General features: G+C 37.6%; 1 pseudogene; it reads left to right on the top strand.

The window, feature by feature from the left end:
• LOC112813435 (olfactory receptor 1F1-like) overlaps positions 1–18922 on the top strand; it is a 32440-nt pseudogene extending 13518 nt beyond the window's left edge.
• Positions 18923–21747: the final 2825 nt, after the last annotated feature.

Raw genomic sequence — 21747 nt, 5'->3', positions numbered from 1 at the left:
CTTGTTACTTGTGAGTTTTGATGACGACGATGATGATGATACCGCATTGTTACCATATACAAACAGCATGAGCAGCATGAGCATCAAGAATATAAAAAATGAAACAGATGTCACTCCTCACTGCATCCTCCTGGCTCCCCCAAAAATTAGAGAGTCAGACCAAGAAAAAGAAATTTATTATGGTTCTGATTCTCCTACATGTGTGTGCGCACGCACGTGTGTTTGTATAATACTCCATCAATATGTTCCTCAGGAATGGACTTCAAATCATATATTTTTTAAAGATTTTATTTACTTATTTGACAGAGAAAGACACAGCGAGAGAGGGAACACAAGCAGGGGGAGTGGGAGAGGTAGAAGCAGGCTTCCCGCTGAGCAGGGAGCCCGATGCGGGGCTCGACCCCAGGACCCTGGGATCATGACTTGAGCCGAAGGCAGACGCTTAACAACTGAGCCACCCAGGTGCCCCCATATCATATTTTAAAACAATTATAATAAGCGGTGTATACAACCTCAGGGACCATATTTTTTAAAGTCAAACACTTCAAATTCACTTTTACAATTTAGTTATACACAGATCATGCATCAATTTCTCTTTATGGGACCACCTTCAGTGAAATATTTCATTTCCTTCTATGAATAAATCTAAGTGTTTACCTATAAAAATATTTTACCTCTACATTTTCAATATTGTGAACTAAGAGAAAATGCATATCACTGATTTTTAATGAAGTGAAATCTATCTAAGCAGTTGATAGAGAAAATAAAGACTAATACATGTATTACATAAAGGTTTTTAAGAGGACATACAGATGGCCAAGCCAACACTAATGTTCCTTTACTGTGAAGTGATGCCCACAACTAACCTAGAGAGGGTGATGAATATAGGCAAACCTCCTTCTTGGACACATCTTCCACCATACGTCCCGTGAACTATGGGGATTGTGAGAGTCCACCTCAGACTTCTCACTCCATCTATTCTCTTTGGTTGATTTCATGTACATCTATGGATTCAACAGCCACCTTCAAAACAATTACTCCCAAATCCATTTCTAGACAGGTCTACCCTGTCTCCTGAGGACAAATCTTTTTTTCAACTGCCTCTTGGGCATTTCCATGTGGCTATCCCACAGGTATCTAACACATTATCTTAATCCACTGTCTTCCTTCCCCATACCTGCTGTACCTCATTTATTTCAGGTTTTAATTAATGATCCCTGCCTGCCTAAACTAATTCAGTGTCCTCACCATGACCTCATCACCCATTATATTCAAAGTGCTTCAAACAAGCTCCTTCTCTGTGTACTATTGCTTCATGGATTTTCTCCAACCTTCCAAACCCCATAGCTTCAGTTACAGACATTTTATTTTGGTCTGGTTTCAGTTCTCAGACTACTCTCTTAGATTGAACAAAGGTGTTTTAACTGAAGGCACATGTACTATAAAGGACTCTGCAGGTGGGTTTCACAATTATATGACTCCATTGAAATGACATGGAAGATTATGTGCATGGGTACATATATATTTCTTCTAGATCTATAGATATTTAGTAAGTTTCTCAAAGCTGAAAATTTTCTAAAACACAGGCCATTACCCTCCAGATGCTACCTGCTTCCAGTCTACCTTCACCTAGAATGTGATCTATCAGCCATTGTTGATACCCTGCAATCATTCCTGCCCATTCTCACACCAAAGCCTGGCCTCCAGACAGCCCAGATATCTAGACTCTTTGCTGCCCCGTAAGGGAAGAGAAGATATTTTTTTGAGACTCCTGTTGGAGGGCTGCTCAGTTTTATTTTTCTGAAGAGTTTGCTCAGAGGGCAGGTCTGACACAGTCTCCACATGCCAATCCTGTTCCCTAAAGGCAGGTACTTCTCCTACACATTCTCTGGGTTAACTAAGGAGGTTGTGTTTGAAGTGAAAATCACCAGGCTACTTAAAATTAATGGTGGAGTTTGCTAGCAACCAGCCAGGGTTGACCTACCAGCTTCCTGCAACTAACAGGAATCTCCAGAGTTTGGGGATACAGCTGTAGGTGAAGGGGCTCCCAGCAAACCTCAGAACCTTGCAGCCATCCTTCTTTTAGTAGTAACACAGTGCTTAGGGAAGTTCACTAGTGTTCCAGAGACCTCTGGGTCCTATCTCCTATAAACATAGGACAACATAAGTACTCTGAGTTTGCTTGCCTTGGTCGGGCAGACCCATGTGGTCTATTTTGCTCAAAATTCCCACCACCAACATTGCCTTGGATGCCAATCTGCCATTTTTTTGCTTATGGGACAGTACACACATGGCACCTCCCCCAATAAAACACACCCATACACACGTACACATACACACACACACACACACACTGTGGAGCATGACATTTTTTTTTTATGCCCAGATTTGGGGGGATTTTGTTTTTTTTTTTTTTTGTTTTTGCTTTTTATTTAAATTTTACGTAGTTAACATACAGCACAATACTGGTTTCTGGAGTAGAATTCAGTAATCATCACGTATGTATAACACACAGTGCTCATCACAAAAACTGCACTCCTTAACACCCTTCACCCATTCAGCCCATCCCCCCACCCACCTCTCTCCACCAACTCTCTGTTTTCTATTGCTGAGAGTCTCCTATGGTTTATTTCCCTATCTTCCCCCCGCCACCTTTCTCATGCTTTCATGTGTTCTTTCTTAAATTCCACATATGGGTCAGAACATTTGGAATTTGTTTTTCTCTGACTTATTTCACTTAGAACAATACACTCTAACTCCATCCACATCACTGCAAATGGCAAGATTTCATTCTTTTTGATGGGTGACTAATATTCCATTATATATATGTATATACATATATACATACCACATCTTCTTTATCCATTCATCTGTCAATGGACTTTTGGGCACTCTCCATAGTTTGGCTATTGTTGATAATGCTGCTATAAACATTGGGTGCATGTACCCCTTCTAATCTGTATTTTTGTATCCTTTGGGTAAATACATAGTAGTGCAATTGTGGGATCATAGGGTAGCTCTATTTTTAACAATCTGAGGAATGTTCATACTGTTCTCCAGAATGGTTGCACCTGTTTGTATTCCCACCAACAGTGCAAGAGTGTTCCCCTTTCTCCCATCCTTGACAACACCTGTTGTTTCTTATGTTGTTAATTTTAGCATTCTGACAGGTGTGAGGTATATGTCATCATGGTTTTGATGTGTATTTCCCTGATGCCAAGTGATGTTGAGCATCTTTTCATGTGTCTGTCAGTTGTCTGGATGTCTTCTTTGGAAAAGTACAGCCTATTTCTTCTTTTTTTTTTAAGATTTTATTTATTTATTTGACAGAGAGAGAGAGCACAAGCAGGGGGAGCAGCAGGCAGAGAGAGAAGGAGAAGCAGACCCCTGCTGAGCAGAGAGTCTGACATGGGGCTTGATCCCAGGACCCTGGGATCATGACCTAAGCTTAAAGCAGCCGCTTTAACTGACTGAGCCACCCAGGCACCTCTCTTTAGCCCATTTCTTTTTTTTTAAATTTTTTATTGTTATGTTAACCACCATACATTATATCATTAGTTTTGGATGTAGTGTTCCATGATTCATTCTTTGTGCATAACACCCAGTGCTCCATGCAGAACGTGCCCTCTTTAATACCCATCACCAGGCTAACCCATCCCCCCACCCCTCTCCCCTCTAGAACCCTCAGTTTGTTTTTCAGAGTCCATCGTCTCTCATGGTTCGTCTCCCCCTCTAATTTCCCCCCCTTCATTCTTCCCCTCCTGCGATCTTCTTCTTCTTCTTCTTCTTCTTCTTTTTTTTTTTTTAACGTATATTGCATTATTTGTTTCAGAGGTACAGATCTGTGATTCAACAGTCTTGCACAATTCACAGCACTCGCCATAGCACATACCCTCCCCAATGTCTATCACCCAGCCACCCCATCCCTCCCACCGCCCCCACCACTTTAGCAACCCTCAGTTTGTTTCCTGAGATTAAGAATTCCTCATATCAGTGAGGTCATATGATACATGTCTTTCTCTGATTGACTTATTTCACTCAGCATAACACCCTCCAGTTCTATCCACGTTCTTGCAAATGGCAAGATCTCATTCCTTTTGATGGCTGCATAATATTCCATTGTGTATATATACCACATCTTCTTTATCCATTCATCTCTCGATGGACATCTTGGCTCTTTCCACAGTTTGGCTATTGTGGACATTGCTCCTATAAACATTGGGGTGCATGTACCCCTTCGGATTCCTACATTTGTATCTTCTGGTAAATACCCAGTAGTGCAATGGCTGGATCGCATGGTAGCTCTATTTTCAACTGTTTGAGGAACCTCCACACTGTTTTCCAGAGTGGCTGCACCAGCTTGCATTCCCACCAACAGTGTAGGAGGGTTCCCCTTTCTCCGCATCCCCGCCAACATCTGTCATTTCCTGACTTGTTCATTTTAGCCATTCTGACTGGTGTGAGATGGTATCTCATTGAGGCTTTGATTTGGATTTCCCTGATGCCGAGCGATGTTGAGCACTTTTTCATGTGTCTGTTGGCCATTTGGATGTCTTCTTGGAAAAATGTCTGTTCACGTCTTCTGCCCATTTCTTGATTGAATTATTTGTTCTTTGGGTGTTGAGTTTGATAAGTTCTTTATAGATTTTGGATGCTAGCCCTTTATATGATATATCATTTGCAAATATTTTCTCCCATTCTGTCAGTTGTCTTTTGGTTTTGTGGACTGTTTCTTTTGCTGTGCAAAAGCTTTTTATCTTGATGAAATCCCAATAGTTCATTTTTGCCCTTGCTTCCCTTGCCTTTGGCGATGTTTCTAGGAAGAAGTTGCTGCAGCCCAGGTCAAAGAAGTTGCTGCCTGTGTTCTCCTTTAGGATTTGGATGGACTCCTGTCTCACGTTTAGGTCTTTCAACTATTTGGAGTCTATTTTTGTGTGTGGTGTAAGGAAATGGTCCAGTTTCACTCTTCTGCATGTGGCTGTCCAATTTTCCCAACACCATTTGTTGAAGCGACTGTCTTTTTTCCATTGGACATTCTTTCCTGCTTTGTTAAAGATAAGTTGACCATAGAGTTGAGGGTCCATTTCTGGGCTCTCGATTCTGTTCCATTGATCTATGTGTCTGTTTTTGTGCCAATACCATAGTGTCTTGATGATGACAGCTTTGTAATAGAGCTGGAAGTCCGGAATTGTGATGCCGCCAGCTTTGCTTTTCTTTTTCAACATTCCTCTGGCTATTGGGGGTCTCTTCTGGTTCCATACAAATTTTAGGATTATTTGTTCCATTTCTTTGGAAAAGTGGATGGTATTTAGATGGGGATTGCATTGAATGTGTAGATTGCTCTAGGTAGCATTGATATCTTCACAATGCTTGTTCTTCCAATCCATGAAGATGGAACGTTTTTCCATTTCTTTGTGTCTTCCTCAATTTCTTTCATGAGTATTTTATAGTTTTCTGAGGACAGATCCTTTGCTTCTTTGGTTAGATTTATTCCTAGGTATCTTATGGTTTGGGGTGCAATTGTAAATGGGATCGACTCCTTAATTTGTCTCTCTTCTGTCTTGTTGTTGGGCTTTAGCCCATTAAGAAATGGGCTTTATTAGCCCATTAAGAAATGGGCTTTATTTTGGATCTTGAGTTTGATATCTTCTTTATAGATTTGGGATACTAACCCTTTATCAGATATGTCACTTGCAAGTATCTTCTCCCATTCCATAGGTTGCCTTCTAGTTTCATTGATTGTTTTCTTTGCTGTGCAGAAGGTTTTTATCTTGATGAAGTCCCAGTAGTTCATTTTTGCTTTTGTTTCCCTTGCTTCCAGCAATGTGTCTAGCAAGAAGTTGCTGTGGCTGAGGTCAAAAATGTTGCTTCCTGTGTTCTCCTCTAGGATTTTGATGGATTCCTGTCTCGCATTTAGGTCTTTCACCCATTTTTAATTTATTTTTGTGTGTGGTGTAAGAAAGTGGTCCAATTTCATTTTTTGCATGTTGCTGTCCAGTTTTCCCAACACCATTTGTTGAAGAGACTGTCTTTTTATTAATTACAAACTAGACTTTTTTAAAATTATCTTATGTTAGTGACCGTACAGTACATCACTAGTTTTTGATGTAGTGTTCCATAATTCATTGTTTGGGTATACCAGTGCTCCATACAATATGTGTCCTCCTTAACACCCATCACTGTGTTAACCCATCCTCCCTCCCCTCCCCTCTAAAACCCTGTTTGTTTCTCAGAGTCCATAGTCTTTCATGGTTCATTTCTCCCTCCAATTTCCCCCCTTCATCTTTCCCTTCCTTCTCATAATGTCCTCCATGCTATTTCTTATGTTTCACTTATTCCAAATAAGTGAAACCATGTGATAATTGACTTTCTCTGCTTTACTTATTTCACTTAGCATAATCTCCTCCTGTTCCATCCATGTTGATGCAGAAGTTGGGTATTCATCCTTTCTGATGGCTGAGTAATATTCCATTGTATATATGGACCACATCTTCTTTATCCATGCATCTGTTGAAGGGCATCTCAGCTCTTTCCAGTTTGGCTATTGCAGACATTGCTGCTATGAACATTGGGGTGTATGTGGCCCTTTTTTCACTACATCTATATCTTTGGGGTATATACCCAGTAGTGCAATTGCTGGGTCATAGGGAAGCTCTATTTTTCATTTTTTGAGGAACATCCACACTGTTTTCCAAAGTGGCTGTATCAACTTATGTTCCCACCAACAGTGTGAGAAGGTTCCCCTTTCTCCACAATCTCTCCGACATTTGTTGTTTCTTGTCTTGTCAATTTTTGCCATTCTAATTGGTGTAAGGTGGTATCTCAATGTGGTTTTGATTTGAATTTCCCTGATGGCTAATGATGATGAACATTTTTTCATATGTCTGTTAGCCATTTGTATGTCTTCTTTGGAGAAGTGTCTGCTCATGTCTTCTGTCCGTTTTTTGAGTTATTTGTTTTTTGGGTGTTGAAATTGAGAAGTTCTTTGTAGATCTTGGATATCAGCCCTTTGTCTGTAGGGTCATTTGTAAATATCTTCTCCCATTCTGTGGGTTGCCTCTTTGTTTTGTTAACTGTTTCCTTTGTTGTGCAGAAGCTTTTTATCTTGATGAAGTCCCAAAAGTTCATTTTCGCTTTTGTTTCCCTTGCCTTTGGAGACATGTCTTGAAAGAAGTTCCTGTGGCCGATGTCAAAGAGGTTACTGCCTATGTTCTCCTCTAGGATTTTGATGGATTCCATTGAAGTCTTTCATCCATTTTGAGTTTATCTTTGTGTATGGTGTTAGAGAGTAGTCAAGTTTCATTTTTCTGTATATAGCTGTCCAATTTTCCCAGCACCATTTATTGAAGAGACTGTCTTTTTTCTATTGGAGATTTTTTCCTGCTTTGTCAAAGATTAGTTGACCATAGTGTTGAGGGTCCATATCTGGGCTCTCTGTTCTGTTCCATTGATCTATGTGTCTTTTTTTGTGCCAGTACCATGCTGTCTTGGTGATCACAGCTTTGTAGTATAGCTTGAAATCCGGCAACGTGATGCCCCCAGCTTTGTTTTTCTTTTTCAACATTCCTTTGGTAATTCAAGCTCTTTTCTGATTCCATACAAATTTATTTTAACAATGTTTATTCTTTCGATCCATGAGCCTAGAATGTTTTTCCATCTTTTTGTGTCTTCTTCAATTTCCTTCATAAGTGTTCTGTAGTTTCTAGAGTATAGATCATTCACCTCTTTGGTTAGGTTTATTCCAAGGTATCTTATGGTTTTTGGTGCAATTGCAAATGGAATCAATTCCCTAATTTCTCTTTCTACGGTTACATTGTTAGTGTATAGGAAGGCAACTGATTTCTGCGCATTAATTTTGTATCCTGCCACATTACTGAATTGCTGTATGCGTTCTAGTAATTTAGGGGTGGAGTCTTTTGGGTTTTCCACATAAATATCACGTCATCTGTGAAGGGAGAGAGTTTGACTTCTCCTTTGCCAATTTGAATACATTTTATTTCTTTTTGTTTTCTGATTGCTGTTGTTAGGATTTCTAGTACTATGTTGAACAATAGTGGTAAGAGTGGGCATCCTTGTCGTGTTCCTGATCTTTAGGGAAAGGCGCTCAGTTTTTCCCCATTGAGAATTATATTTGCTGTGGGCTTTTCATAGATGGTTTTTGTGAAATTGAGGAATGTTCCCTCTATCCCTACACTCTGAAGAGTTTTAATCAAGAAAGGATGCTGTATTTTGTCAAATGCTTTTTTGCATCAATTGAAAGGACCATATGGTTCTTCTCTCTCCTCTTATTAATGTATTCTATCACACTGATTGATTTGTGAATGTTGAGGCACCCTTGCATCTCAGGGATAAATCCCACCTGGTCGTGATGGATAATCCTTTTAATGTATCATTGGATCCTATTAGCTAGGACCTTGTTGAGAATTTTGGCATCCATATTCATCAGGGATATTGGTCTGAAATTCTCCTTTTGGATGGGGTCTTTGCCTGGTTTGGGAATCAAGGTAATGCTGGCATCACAGAATGAGTCTGGAAGTTTTCCTTCTGTTTTTATTTTTTGAAACAGCTCCAGGAAAATAGGTATTATTTCTTCTTTGAATATTTGGTAGAATTCCCCAAGAAATCCATCAGGTCTTGGACTCTTGTTTTTGGGGAGGTTTTTGATCACTGCTTCAATCTCCTTCCTGGTTATTGGACTGTTCAGGTTGTCAATTTCTTTCTGTTTCAGTTTTGGCAGTTTGTAGGTTTCTGGGAAGGCATCTATTTCTTCCAGGTTGCTTAATTTATTGGCATATAGTTGTTGATAATAATTTCTGTAATTGTTTCTATTTCCTTGATGTTAGTCGTGATCTCTCCCCTTTCATTCATAATTTTATTAATTTGGGTCCTTTCTCTTTTCTTTTGGATAAGTCTGGCCAGTGGTTTATTGATCTTATTAATTCTATCAAAGAACCAGCTTCTATCTTCATTGATCTGCTCTATTGTATTTCTGGTTTCTAATTCATTGATCTCTGTTCTAATCTTAACTATTTTTCTTCTTGTGCATGGCTTAGGCATCATTTGTTGTTTTTTCTCTAGTTCTTTAAGGTGTAAAATTAGTTGGTGAATTAGGGATTTTTCTATTTTTTTGAGTGAGGCTCGGATGGCTATGTATTTCCCCCTTAGGACCACCTTTGCAGACTTTGGACCGATGTGTTTTCATTCTCATTGGTTTCCATGAATTGTTTAAGTTATTCTTTGATTTCCTGGTTCACCAAAACATTCTTAAGCAGGATAGTCTTTAGGTTTCAAGTGTTTGAATTTCTTCCAAAATTTTTCTTGTAATTGAGTTCCAGTTTCAAAGCATTGTCGTCTGAGAATAAGCAGGGAATAATCTCAGTCTTTTGGTATCAGTTGAGACCTGATTTGTGAGCCCATATGTGGTCTATTCTGGAGAAAGTTCCATGTGCCCTCAAGAAGAATGAGTATTCTGTTGTTTTAGGGTGGAATGTTCTGTATATATCTATGAGGTCCATCTGGTCCAATGTGTCATTCAAAGCTCTTGTTTCTTTGTTGATTTTCTGCTTAGATGATCTGTCTATTGCTAAGAGTGGAATGTTGAGGTCTCCTACTATTAACTATTATTACCAATATGTCTCTTTATTTTGGTTAGCAGTTGGCTTATGTAGATGGCTGCTCCCATGTTGGGGGCATAGATATTTACAGTTGTTAGATCCTCTTGTTGGACAGGACTTTTAAGAACGATATAGTGTTCTTCTGTATCTCTAACTACAGTCTTTAGCTTATAATCTAATTTGTCTGATATGAAAATTGCTACCCCAGCCTTTTTTGAGGTTCGTTGGCATGAAAAATGGTTCCTCATCCCTTTGCTTTCAGTCTGGATGTATCTTTAGGTTCAAATTGAGTCTCTTGTAGACAGCATATGGATGGGTCCTATCTTTTTATCCAATCTGCATCCCTGTGCTGTTTCATGGGAGCATTTAGTCCATTCACATTGAGGGTGATTATTGAAATATATTAATTTATTGTCATCATGTTGCTTGGGAAGTCCCTGTTTCTATCGATCATCTCTGTAAATTTCTGTTCTATATCACTCTTGGGGTCTTTCTCCTTTTATAGAATGCTCCCCCCTTAATATTTCTTGCAGGGCCAGCTTAGTTTTCACATATTCTTTCAGTGTCTGCCAGTTCTGGAAGCTGAAGAGACTGTCTTTTCCATTGAATTATCTTTCCTGCTTTGTTTAAGATTACTTGACCATATAGTTGTGGGTCCAACTCTGGGTTCTCTATTCTGTTCCATTGATCTATGTCTATTTTTGTGCCAGTACCATACTGTCTTGAGGACTACATCTTTGTAATATAGCTTGAAATCTGGAATCATGATGCCTCCAGTTTTGTTTTTCTTTTTCAGGATTGCTTTGGCTATTGAGGGTCTTTTGCAGTTCCATACAAATTTTAGGATTGTTTGTTCTAGCTCTGTGAAAAATGCTGATGCTATTTTGATGGGGATTGCATTAAATGTGTAGATTTATTTGGGTAGTATAGACATTTTAACTATGTTTCATATTCCAATCCATGAGAATGGAATGCTTTTCCATTTCTTCCTGTCCTCTTCAACTTGTTTCATAAGTGTTCTATAGTTTTCAGAGTATAGATCTTTACCTCTTTAGTGAATTATATTCCTAGGTATTTTACTGCTGTTGGTGCAATTGCAAATGGGATCAATTCCTTGATTTCTTCTTCTGTTGTTTCATTGTATAGAAATGCAACAGATTTCTGCACATTGATTTTATATCCTGCAACTTTGCTAAATTCATGTATTAGTTCTAGCAATTTTTTGGAGGAGTCTTTTGGGTTTTCTACACAGAATATCATGTCATCTGCAAACTTAGCTTAACTTCTTCCTTGCTGATTTGGATGCTTTTTATTCTTTTTTGTTGTCTGATTCTGAGGCTAAGATTTCCAGTCCTCTGTTAAGTAGTAATGGTGAGAGTGGACATCCCTATCTTGTTCCTGACCATAGGGAAAAGTCTCTCAGTTTTTCCCTATTGAGGATGATATTAGCTTGGGTCTTTCATATATGGCCTTTATGATTTTGAGGTATGTTCTATCTATTCATACTATGTTGAGAGTTTCTATCAAGAAAGGATGTTTTATTTTGTCAAATGCTTTTTCTGCATATATTGACAGGATCATAGGTTCTTAACCTTCTCTTTATTAATATGGTGTATCACATTGATTGATTTGTGAATACTGAACCACCTCTGCAGCCCAGGAATAAATCCCTCTTGGTTGTGGTGGATAATTCTTTTAATGTATTGTTGAATTTGATTTGTTAGCATTTTATTGAGAATTTTTGCATCCATATTCATTATGGATATTAGTCTGTAATTCTCCTTTTTAGTGGAGTCTTTGTCTGGTTTTGGAATCAAGGTAATTTTGGCTTCATAGAATGAGTTTGAAAGTTTTCCTTCCATTTCTATATTTTGGAACAGTTTGAGAAGAGGTATTAACTCTTCCTTAAATGTCTGTTAGAGTCCCCCTGGGAAGCCATCTGGCCCTGGACTTTTGCTTGGGAGATTTTTTTATAAAAAGATTTTATTTATTCGTTAGAGAGAGAGAGCGTGAGCACAAGCAGGGGAAGTAGCAGAAGGAAAGGGAGAAGCAGTCTCCCAGCTGAGCAGGGAGGCTAATGTGGGGCTTGATCCCAGGACCTGGGATCATGACCTGAGCCAAAGGCAGACACTTATCCAACTGAGCCAATCATGTGACACTTGTAGGGAGATTTTTGATTACTGATTCAGTTTCTTTGTTGGCTTTGGGTCTGTTCAGATTTTCTATTTCTTCCTGTTCCAGGTCAGGTAGTTTGTAAGTTTCTAGGAATTTGTCCATTTCTTCCAGATTGCCCAATTTGTTGGCATATAATTTTTCATAGTATTCTCTTATAATTGTTTGCCTTTCTGTGGTATGGGTTGTGATCTCTCCTCTTTCATTCATGATTTTATCTGTTTGGGTCCTGTCTCTTTTCCTTTTGATAAGTCTGGCTAGGGGTTTATCCATTTTATTAATTCTTTTGAAGTACCAGCTTTTAGTTTTGTTGATCTGTTCTCCTGGCAGTTTTTGTTGTTTGTTTCTCTATCATTTATTTCTCTAATCTTTGTTATTTCCCTTAATCTGCTGGACTTAGGCTTTATTTGCTGTTCCTTTTTTAACTCCTTTAGGTGTAAGGCTAGATTGTGTATTTGACACTTTTCTTGCTTCTTAAGTAAGGCCTGTATTGCTATATACTTCCCTCTTAGCACTGCCTTTGCTGCATCCCAAAGCTTTTGGAGTGTCGTGTTTTTATTTTCACTTGCTCCCATGTATTTTATATTTCTTCTTTAATTTCCTGGTTGACCCGTTCATTCTTTAGTAGGATATTCTTTAACCTCCATGTATTTGAGGTTTTTCCAAGTTTTTTCTTGTGATTGACTTCAAGTTTCATAGTGTTGTGATCTGAAAATATGCATGGTCTTGTCTCAATCTTTTGGTACTTGTTGAGGTGTCTGATTTATGATCCCATATGTGATCTCTTTTGGAGAATTTTCCATGTGCATTTGAGAAGAATGTGTAGTCTGCTGCTTTAGAATGAAATGATCTGAATATATCTGTTAAGTCCATCTGGTCTAGTGTGTCATTCATAGCCATTGTTTCCTTATTGATTTTCTGCTTAGATGATCTGTCCATTGCTGTGAGCAGGGTGTTAAAGTCCCCTACTTGCATTGTATTATTATCCATGAGTTTCTTCATGTCTATTATTAACTGATTTATATATTTGGGTGCTCCCAAGTTGGGAACATAGATGTTTACAATTGTTATATCTCTTGATGGATAGACCCCTTTATTATGATATAATGCCCTTCTTCATCTCTTGTTACAGTCTTTGTTTTAAGATCTAGTTTGTCTACATATGGCTACTCCAGCTTTCTTTTGATGTCCATTAGGATGATGGGTCATTCTCCATTCCCTCACTTTCAACCTGCAGGTGTCTTTAGGTCTAAAATGAGTCTCTCGGGCGCCTGGGTGGCTCAGTTGGTTAAGCGACTGCCTTCAGCTCGGGTCATGATCCCGGAGTCCTGGGATCGAGTCCCACATCAGGCTCCCGGCTCAGCGGGGAGCCTGCTTCTCCCTCCGACCTTCTCCCCTCTCATACTGTTTCTCTCTCTCTCTCTCTCTCAAATAAATAAATAAAATAAAATAAAATAAAATAAAATAAAATAAAATAAAATAAAATAAAATAAAAAGAGTCTCTCATAGGCAGCATATAGACGGATCTTGTTTTTTTATCCATCCTGATACCCTATGTCTTTTGATTGGAGCATTTAGTCCATTTACATTCAGAGTGATTATTGAAAGATATGAATTTAGTGCCATTGTGTTACCTGTAGAGTTGGTATTTCTGGTGATGTTCTCTGGTCCTTTCTAGTTTTTGTTGCTTTTGGTATTTTTTTTTCTCCACTCAAAGAGTCCCCCTTAAAATTTCTTGCAGGGCTGGTTTAGTGGTTATAAACTCCTTTTAGTTTTTGTTTGGGAAACTCTATCTCTCCTTCTCTTCTGAATGTGAGCCTTGATGGAGAAAGAATTCTTGGCTGCATATTTTTCCCATTCAGCATGTTGAATATATCATGCCACTGTCTTCTGGCCTGCTATGTTTGCTGCATAGCAAACTGTTTATTTGTTGTTTGTTTCTTTTTGTTTTGGTTTGGTTTTATCTTTGTTTATCTATTTCTGATCTGCTGCAAACCTGATCTGTCTTCCCTTGTAGGTTAAGGATTTTTTCTCCCTTACTGCTTTCAGGATTTCTTTCCTTGTTTGTGTACTTTGTGAATTTGATTATGATATGGCTTGGAAATGGTTGGCTTTTTTTAATTTAATGGGAGTTCTCTGTGCTTCTTGGATTTTGATGCCTGTATCCTTCCCCAGATTAGGGAAGTTTTCAGCTATTATTTGCTTAAATAAACCTTCTGCCCCTTTTTCTCTCTCTTCATCATCTGGGACTCCCATTATGTGAATGTTATTTCATTTTATTAAGTTGCTGAGTTCCTTAAGTCTACTTTCATGATCCATTACCTTTCTTTCCCTCTTCTTTTCAGCTTCATTACTTTGCATAATTTTATCTTCTATATCACTGATTTGTTCCTCTATTTCATCCATCCTCATTTTTATGGCCTCCATTTGGGTTTGCATCTTGGTTGTAGCATTTTTAATTTTGGCCTGACTAGATTTTAGTTCTTTTATCTCTGTCGCAAGGGATTCTCTAGTGTTTTCTATGCTTTTTTTAAGCCCAGCTAGTATCCTTATTATTGTTGATTTAAATTCTTGTTCAGACATCTTACTTATATCTGCACTGATTAAATTCCTGGCTGTCATTTCTTCCTGTTCTTTCTTTTGGGGTGAATTCTTCCATCTTGTCATTTTGGAGGGAAAAAAATTAAAGATATATAAACATAAATAAATAAATAATGAAATTTTTTTAAAAATTTAAAAATAAAATAAGGTAAAATAAAACACATAAAGGACGCTAGATCCTAGGTGTCTCTTGGTCTTGTTATGAGATGCTTGGTAGAAAAAAGGGTAGAAAGAAAGAAAAGAGAAAGAAAAGAGGAAAAGTAAAAATTAAAAAAATATATACCATATGATTTCACTCACATGTGGAATTTAAGAAAAAAATCTGATGAACATAGGGGAAAGGAAGGAAAATAAAATAAGATAAAAAGAGAGAGGGAGACAAACCATAAAAGACTTTTAACTGTAGGAAACAAACTGAGGGTTGATGGAGGGTTGGGGGGTGGGGGGATGGGATAATTGGGTAATCGGCATTACGGAGAACACTTGATATAATGAGCACTGGGTGTTATATACAACTGATGAATCACTAAATTCTACCTCTGAAACTAATAATACATTATATGTTAACTAAATTGAATTTAAATAAAGAATTTTTAAGAGACTATTCATGAGAAAAAAAATATATGAATAAAATTTTAAAAATTTTAAAAAAGCTCTTTCTGTATCCAAAACACAAAATAAAACAGACAAAAACAAAGATAAAACCAAACCAAAACAAAAAGAAACAAACAACAAATAAACAACAACAACAACAACAAAACCCAAAGGACATTAGATCCTGTTTCCTCTAGAGGTGAAGTTTTGTAGCACTTTATAATCAACAAGCCTGGTAAGGGTGAGGGATTTGTGCTGGTCTTCTGGGGAAGGGACTAGCTGCTGTGATTCTCAGATGGAACTGCTCTAGTAGAGATGTGTCTGTGGGGGTGGGGAGGGTGGGGAGTGGGTAGCGGTTCTGTTCTCCACTTGGTGGCACTGTTTAGGTCACTGAGGTGTATAAAGCTGGTGGGTGCTGGGAGAAAATGGCTTCAACCCACTCTCTTGCCTCCAGAACAAGAAATGAGTGCCATTCCTCTTTAGTGAGCCCTCTCAGATGCACAAACAATGGCTCTTCTTATGTCCCTGGTTTCCATCAGATCCCTGCCTTCACCCTGTCTGTGACAGAGCTGCCTGCCTGCCAAACAGCACAGCACTCCTATGGTTTATCTCAGGTGCAGCTGTGTTTCAAAGCCCCACACTTCAGAGACCCCTGAGCTGTGGACCCACACATCCTCTGGGGTAGGGTGACCGAGCAGTGGTTCAGAGTTTATGGTAAATCACAACACGCAGCCAGCACCGGAGGATGTAGCCCTCACCGGTGCCTTTGTTCCTACATTGGTAGGCAGTGTAGCTCAATGGGACCCACAGGGTCTTTTGCCTGCAGAGAGGGTGTATTACCTCTCCCAAATACACTTCAAGCAGCAGAATCACTTCTCCCTGTGTGACCCTGGGGATCCTCAGGCTGCCCACTGCTGGGGCTCAGTTCTACTCCCATACCAGAGCACCACCCAGCTCCCCAGGGGCGTACTTGGCTATGTCACAAACCTCTGAAACCTCAGAATATGCATTCTGCTATTTATAGAAAAATGGCAGTATTGTAGCCCTTTCTTTTTCCCCTGTCAATGGTTTTGAGCAATAGTTTTCTTGTGCAGTCTGTTGAGTGTGCTTTTGCTTTTTTTTTTCTCCATACTTTTTCTCTCTCTTCCTTCTCTCATGCTACTCCCTCTTCCATCAAGTCTCCTTCCCTGGGGAGCACCCACCACTCTTTTCTCCCACAGATCATCTCCCTGAAGTTCCTACCTTCCACGGGTTGTTTTTCTGGTTTGTAGACACGCAGCTTTGTTCTCTAATACTTCTGATCAATTTCTTGGGTGTTTAGAATGATTTGATATTTACCTAGCTGTGTTTGAGTGAGGAGGCAGGCTTAGGGTTGCCCTACTCATCCACCATCTTACCTCCCTCCCTCCCTGAGCATGTCTTTTCATCTATGGTCAGGGTCCGTGGGACTACCAACCAGGTTCACTCCTCCAAATTAATCATTGTCAGGTGAGTGAATTATGTTTTTATATGCCTGAATGGGCAAGACTGTAGGCAGGAAAATAATTTGAAAGCAGTTACAATAGTCTAGATAAAGGTGATAAGGTACTGAACTGTAATTGTGGTAGAGAGAAAGTAGGAAGATAAGAAAATGGAAAAAAATATTTAGTAGGGCTTAGGGATTGGTTGGACCTGGGTCTAACCAATACTGAAATGAAAAATGTACATAAAATGCCTCCTGCTTTTATCTTTTCCTTATTTTATTTTTAAAAAGTGAATATTTCACAAGGTGCCTGGGTGACTCAGTTGGTTAAGTGTCTGACCTTTGATCTCAGCTCAGGCGTTGATCTCAGGGTTGTGAGTTCAAGTGCTGTGTTGAGCTCCACACTGAGCATGGAGCTTAAATAAATAAATACATACATACATACATACATAATAAATATTTCACATACAGTAAAATGCACACATCTTAAGTGTACAGGTTGATGAATTTTTACACAAATATGCACCCATGCAATCACTATCAAAATAAAAATATAGAACATTTCCCTCACTTTAGAAAATTCCTAAAAGCTCCTTTCCCATCAATGTCATCCAGAGGTAATTACTATGTTCACTTTATCACCAGAGATTAGTTTTGCCCATTTTTGAACTTCTTTTAAATGGAAAATACAGTACAAATTCTTTTATGTCTGTCTTCCTTCATTAAGGAAAAGTGCTTTAGATTCATCAGTGTTTATACATGTATCAATATTTTAAATAACTGTGTAGTATTCCATTGCATAAATATACCACACTTTTACATCCATTCTCCTGTTGATAGGCAAAGTATTTATTTCCAGTTTGTACTATTAGTAAAGAAATTGGTTTTGAACATTATCATGCAAATCATTTTGTGATCATATACCCACTTTTCTTAGCTGTATACCTAGCTGTGGAATTTCTGGGTCATAGAATAACTGTATGTTTGACTTTATTAAAAACCTCCAGGGGCGCCTGGGTGGCTCAGTCCATTAAGTGGCTGCCTTCTGCTCAGGTCATGATCCCAGGGCCCCGGGATCAAGCCCCACATCGGGCTCCCTGCTCAGCAGAGAGCCTGCTTCTTCCTCTCCCTCTGCCTGCTTCTCTGCCTACTTGTGCTGTCTATTTCTCTGTCAAATAAATAAATAAAATCTTTAAAACAAACAAACAAACAAAAAACTTCCAAATCATTTTAAAAAGTGGTTGTATAGACTTCCAGTTTCACCTCAAGATTTAGAGAGCTAGAAAAAGTATTGCTTCCAGTATTACAAAAATAACCATAAAGCTAGACATGATGCAAATAAATGACTTTTCTTGAACCCATTAGGGAATTGATGTTTCAGGGCAAACACTAAACAGAAAACTGGGGAGATATAACGTCTTACAGAGGAAATAACATACAAACACTTTTTTTATTTAACCTGGAACAGAAGCCATCAGATACCATATAAGCTGGTAAGATTCAGCTTCTTGTGAATTTAAGGATTGTTAAATACTAAGTGTGGGCTAGTATGAGAATGTAAAATCCCCAGGGGCCATAGACAAGGTTTCACCATCTTCCTTTTCCTCCATGAACTCTGCCACATACTCAGAGTGAAGACCAGGAAATATTCAGCAGAAAATTTCAAACGTAAAGGGGCTATCTGGGAGAGGATGGTGGGAGGAGTAGCAGTTGCTCCCAAAACTTCTTCCAAACTCATTTACTACCTTTTCCCTACGGAATTAAAACTGTAATCTGCAGGGCAAAGGCAACAAAAAAACTGTCACCTTAGGACACTGAGCAAAAACACTGCAGCTGGGGAAGGGACAGAGACAAAATGTTTCCCCCTCAGGGAGGGGAAGGAATATACGTTAGGGCCAGCACCTGGCACCTGCAGCTGGGGGAGAGGCAGGGCCACACCCGCAAGACCCAGGTTCACAGTACCTAAGACTAAGGCTTAACCAGAACATTAGGCAAAACTTCTCTCCTGTTTCCCACCAACCCACCAACAAATTATAAATAAAACTAACTGTTGAATACAGCTGGACAATCTTCATGAAACAGATTATCTCTGGGGTTAGCAGTGTAAAAGAAAAATCCAAAACCAAGCAGGGAGTAAAAGTTGAGAAAAATAAAAACTGGCAAACTTGTCTAGCCCTAAGCTCAAGATATCACTAGAAAAACTTGAAACCTGTGGTCCACTGAGGGTAACCATAGCAATGACAAACCAAATTCAGCCCAGCTCCTCACTCTATTAATTCAGGCTCCTACACTAAAGGCCTAGCAGGAGGAAAGACACGCTCATCTCCAAGCACCCCCTGCCAATTTACTTCAGTCTCTACTGTTCTATATGTTTCCAGTTTCAACAAAAAGTTATGAAGTATACGAAAAGGTAAGAAAAACACAGTCTAAAAAGACAAAGCAAAAATCAGAACCAGACTCAGATGTGACAGAGATGTAAAAAGTATCAGACAAGGAATTTAAAATCACTATCATTAATAGGCTAAAAGATTCAATGGAAAAGGTAGACAAACATGCAAGATCAGACAGGTAATTTCAGCAGAGAGATGGAAACAATAACAAAACATCAAATGGAAATGCAAAAGGGGGGAAAAATCATAGAGATAAAGGATGCTTCCTATGGGCTCATCAGCTGAAAAAAAAATTAGTGTACTTGACAGTATGTTAAAGAAATTACCCAAGCCAAAACACAAAGAGAAATTAAGAATAAAAAAAAACCAAAAAACAAAACTCCAGAATATCTGAGAGCTATTGTATACATATTATTGGAATCCAGAAGTAGGATCATAAGAAAATACATCTCAAAAGATGTAGAAAAATCATTCAAGAAAATTTAACATCCATTCATGATAAAACTTTCATTAAAGAAGAATAGCTCACAGCTTCCTTAACCATTAAAGACATCTTTTAAAAAACTCTATACCCAACATCATATTTAATAGTAAAATACTCTATACTTTCCCCTAAAATTAGGAACAGGCGAGAATATCCTCTCTAACCTATTTCATTTTGTTTTAATTTACATTTACCTAATGATGTATCTTTTCCTGAGTTATGGCCATTTGGATGTAGTGTTTTGTGAAGTGTTTGTTCATGTCTCCCATTTTTCAATTGGGTCGTTCATTTGCCTTTGGTGTTTCTGTTATTGACATAATTATTTAAAATATATTTAAACTATAAATATGTATTTATATTTAATATATATTTAAATATAAATTTAAAATATATCTGATGCCTTTGTGAGATAAATATAAATATTTTCCCAGTCCCTAGACTGCTGTTTATCTTCAATAATGTTTTTTAAAGAGCAAAAGTTCTTAGTTTTGATGAAGTAGGATTATCAATTTTTTCCTTTAAGTTGGAAGTTGAGATTCTTTATTTTTCATGCACATATTCAGATACATATTTCTGATATATGTATACATGTGTGTATACAGTTGCAACATATAGTTCCTCCAGTTCCTTTTTTAAAAAATATTTCTTTACCATATTGAATGACTTTGGTAGCTTTATTTAAAATCAACTAACCATAATTGTTGTGGGTCCATATCTGAACTCTCTGTTCTGTCCCATTGGTATATTTGTCTTTTCTTGCAATAGCGTCATACTATTTTAATCACTTCAAGTTATACTAACTCTTGAAATATGAAAGTATAAGTTCTCCAACTTTATTTTTTTTCTTCAAGTTTATCTTGATTATTCTGGATCCTTTGAATTTCCATATAAATTTTAGAATCAGCTTGGAATTTTCTCAAAAAAGATTACTGAAATTTTTATTTAGATTGCATTTATTCTGTAGGATAACTTTTGTCTATAATTTCTCTCAGTGATATTTTGTACTTTACAATAGAGAGATCTTGTAAATCTTTTGCTAAATTTATTCCTATATACTTGTTGATAATTAAAGCTATTGCAAATGGTATTATTTTAAATTACATTTCCAGTGACCTTACTTCTTGTGGTTTTTAAAATATTATTTTGTTAATTCCTTTTGATTTTATACAGACAACATTATGACATCTGTAAATAAAAGCACGTTGACATCTTTCTTTCAAATAGTTTTGTCTTTTACTGTTCTTCCCTTATTGCATTGGTTAGAACATCTAATATAATTTCAAGTAGAAATGGTGAGAGTAGACATCCTTGTTTTGCTTTATATATTATGCAGAATATGTCACAACTGAGTATGACAGTATGTGTAGTGTTTTTGTAGACACACTTTATCAGATTGAGGAAGTCCTAATTTATTCCCAGTTTGTTGGATTTTTTTTTATTACAAATGGGTGATGAATTTTTCAAATGCATCTTGTCATATGTGAACATTGAGATGTTCAGTTTTTCTCCTTTATTCTATTAATATGAGGATGGTAATGATTTTTAAGTGGAAAACAAGCTATATTCCTGGGATAAACCATAATTGTTCATGGCGTATTATCCTATTTATATCCTATTTAAGTTACTATTGGATATGATTTGATAATATTTTGTTCAGAATTTTTGTAAGATTTTATTTATTTGACAGAGAGAGACACAGTGAAAGAGGGAACACAAGCAGGGGTTGTGGGACCCTGGGATCATGACCTGAGCTGAAGGCAGACGCTAACGACTGAGCCATCGAGGCACTCCTTGTTCAGAATTTTGAATCTATGTTCATGAAAGATATTAGCTTGTAATTTTCTTTTATTATAAGGACTATATCAGGTTTTGGTGTCAGGATTATGCTGTTATCATAAATCAAGTTGGAAAATACTCCTTCTATTCTCTGAAGGGTTTTTGTAATATTGTACTTCTTTCTAAAATGTTTGGTAGAATTCACCATAAAACCATTCAGGTCTGGAGTCTTCTTTTTGAGGGATTAAAGGTATTTTGTTTTATTTTTGAGTTTGGATATTATTTATTGAATATTCTTTATTTTATTTTATTTTATTATGTTATGTTAGTCACCATACAATGCATCATTAGTTTTTGATGTAGTTATACACGATTCATTGTTTTTGTATAACACCCAGTGCTCCATGCAGTATTTTAATAAATATAGTACTATTTAAGTTTTCTGTTTCTTCTTATGTCAATTACTTCACACATTTTGAAGAGTTATATTTTTCAAGAAATTTGTGTAAGTTCTCAAATTTAATGGAATAAAGTTGTTACCAATATTTTATTATTTCATTAAGGGGTTTGTAGGATCTGTAGTGATTTTTATAATTTGTATTTTCTCTTTTATTTCTTTGATCAGTCTTACTTGAGATGTATCTATTTCATTAG

This window comes from Callorhinus ursinus, unplaced genomic scaffold (assembly GCF_003265705.2).
Source record: "Callorhinus ursinus isolate GAN/ISIS: 27379988/994484 unplaced genomic scaffold, GSC_fseal_2.0 scaffold121, whole genome shotgun sequence".
NCBI lineage: Eukaryota > Metazoa > Chordata > Mammalia > Carnivora > Otariidae > Callorhinus > Callorhinus ursinus.
The sequence above is the reverse complement of the archived record's forward strand: the minus strand, read 5'-3'. Positions and strand labels throughout refer to the sequence as shown.